The sequence below is a fragment of the Alligator sinensis genome, unplaced genomic scaffold (assembly GCF_000455745.1).
Source record: "Alligator sinensis unplaced genomic scaffold, ASM45574v1 scaffold787_1, whole genome shotgun sequence".
NCBI lineage: Eukaryota > Metazoa > Chordata > Crocodylia > Alligatoridae > Alligator > Alligator sinensis.
Genome location: NW_005841911.1, coordinates 3,801,001 through 3,803,650, shown reverse-complemented (window position 1 = coordinate 3,803,650; position 2,650 = coordinate 3,801,001). Strand labels below are relative to the sequence as shown.

The window sequence follows — 2,650 nt, the reverse complement described above, 5'->3', positions numbered from 1 at the left end:
GCTCCGCCTGCCCCTCCCGCAGCCCCCGGGCCGGGTGCTGCGGGCGGGGCCCCGGCCGGGCACGGAGACGCTCCGCACACACCTGAGAGGAGGGAGACCCGCGTTCACCTCAGGCCGCCATTTTGGGATGACGCCGCGCGCGCCGCTTCCGGGACCTTACTTCCGCCCCGAGCCGGAAGCGGCGCGGGGAGGATGGGTCCGAGCCGGGCCGCGAGCGGACTACATTCCCCAGCAGGCACCGCGCCACCGGCTGCCGGAGCCCGGTGCAGCGCGCGGGGCACCACGGGAAGTGTAGTCCGGGAAGGGGTCGCTCTTCATTGGCCTCCCCGCTGGGGCCCTGCGATGTAGTCGACGTCCTCTCGCTCGCTCTCGCTCTCGTTCCTCCGCACGTGGGGCGCCGCTCTGCGCTTCTTGGCCGGCGTGCTGCAGCCCTGGCGCCAGTGCCGGATTTAGTCTTAACCTACAGTTTAGGGCCCCACAATATGAGGGGCCTCTAAACAAGAAAAAACCCCAAACCTTACTCAATATCAAGTTTTATAATAAAATGTATAAGTTTTAAATAAAGGAGATGTGGGAAAATGATTCTCCAAATATGTTGGGTATCCAGGTTGTAGTTGCATTGTCTAGAGGAAAAAGGAATCAGCGCTCCGTAGAGCTGATATCTTTTATTTTTTATTTTATTGTATTATATCTAATAGATACCAGCTCTGCTATGAGTCCTGATTCCCTTTTTGTCTGAATATGGATATTTCTGTTCTAATATGACAAAAATATACATACATTGGGTTATTTTTATTGTCTGGGGCCTCTTCAGCTGGACGTAGTTTATTTAGGGCTTCAGCATGTCACAATCCGGCGCTGCCCTTAGCCCTGCCCTGCTCGGCCTGTTTCGCAGGCCTCCGACTGCGCTTTTTAACCTCTTTCTGTTCAGTTCTATTTGTTGTTGCTTCAGTCTTAAAATGGGAAGATCCCGCGCTGGCCCCTAGCGTCAGTTCAGCTTCAAGTTTATTTTTAACTGCAGAAAAGTTTGTTGGTTTATTGGGAAGCTGCACTTTGCCCCTCTGCACCCCCCTTTCCAAATCCACCTGCGCCAACCTTTCCAAAACAAGCATTATAAGCAGAGACCTACTTAAATTGTGGCAAAACATAGGGGTTTTCATGGCCCGTTCACAGCATTTTGTGGGGACTCCTCCCCTTAGCACTGACAGGCAGAGCGGCAGCGATGGGGACACACAAGGGTAAATGCCAGCTTATCGTCTGCCCTTTGTTCCACCTTGCCAGCTGACACCTTCCTCTCCCGGCAGTGTGGACTGCCCACTGGGGAGCCAGCATTTTATTTTTATTATATTCTGTTGTTGATTTTGCAGATTTCACAGACAATCCTGGACTTCCCAGTTTTCCCGATACTGCGAATTAAATAGTTAATGATAAGACTTTAAAGCATGCCTTAGAGGTCATCTAAGGGATAAGGAGAGCAGTCGGAGAGGCTGATAAACTTTGCTCAGAACTGCAACACAAATGCCAGGGGTTGCTTACCTGGCTGGCATTTTCAAGCTGAGATGACGATGTGTGTGGAAGGATGCAGAGAAAAAGCATGTTAAAAGCATGTTAAAAGCATGTTTAAAGAAAAAGCATGTTGCAGCTGTCCCCACCCCTGAGCTGACTGTGCCTCTCAGTGGTGCTCCCAGGGCCTGGCATCGTCAGGTACCTCGAAAAAGAATCACAGAATTCTGAAATCGGAGCCTAGCTGCAGACAGCAGATCAAGTCAGATCACCCGGGCAGTTCTGATTTGTGTCCATCACCTGTAGCTTTCTTCATTCCTGGAACAATGTTAGTCCTAACTAGTGAGGACACAAGCACTCCAAGGAAACAATAAGCAGACTATATGTGCCTGCTTTAGTGCATGTCTGGCTAGCTCTCATATGAGAGCCCTTGCAAACTCTATTTGCAGACAAACACAGGACTCTGCAAGGGGCATCATATGAGAACAAGCCAGACGGGCACTAAAGCAGGCAGGTTTCTTGGAGTGCCTGTGTCCTCAACAATAGGACATTTGCAGACAATTTGCAGACAAATAGAGGAGTCTGCAAGGGGTGGCTCATGACCAAAAGGTCTCCCTGGCCAGCCCCTAAAAATTGACATCCTTTTTCCTGCCTTTTTAACTACTGATATTTAGTGTTGTTCTCACACCCAGGAAATCTAATTGGTGCCCAGCATGGTACAAATTGTATCACTTTGGCCTGAAGCCATTGCTTTGTAATTGTTCCCCAGTGTTCACTGGGAGCTTGCTTATTTAGCTCTTTTGTACTGATTTCTAGCTCACTTTATTGCTTCCATTAATTAAGTCAGAGCAATATATTAATAAATAATGATACACTGACATCAGTATCCAGGTTGCATATTATGCTCATAACTTATTAAGTGTTAGCATTTTTGTGTCTATTGTGTCAATTTTAGCTGTGGCAGGGCTCCTATTGTGCCATAAATAGGAAGAGATGCATCTACTCAAGTCAGAGCTTAGGCTGGTGGCATTTAGAATAAATGTAGGCAGTTCAGTATTTCCTTAAATCAGACTGTGTTTCCAAGGTTTTATCACAGTGAATGAACTGAATTAAATGATGTTTAATTGGCTGTAAAGGTTTTTGGTTT

General features: G+C 48.2%; 1 protein-coding gene across 2 annotated transcripts in view; it reads right to left on the bottom strand.

Moving 5' to 3' along the window:
• The window catches only part of MYNN (myoneurin), a 17,712-nt gene extending 17,565 nt beyond the window's left edge, over positions 1-147 (bottom strand). For both annotated transcript variants that reach the window (XM_006018731.3, XM_014517497.2), the window contains exon 1: positions 83-147. The gene's annotated coding sequence lies outside the window, so the exon portion shown is untranslated. The remainder of the gene's footprint in view (positions 1-82) is intronic.
• Positions 148-2,650: the final 2,503 nt, after the last annotated feature.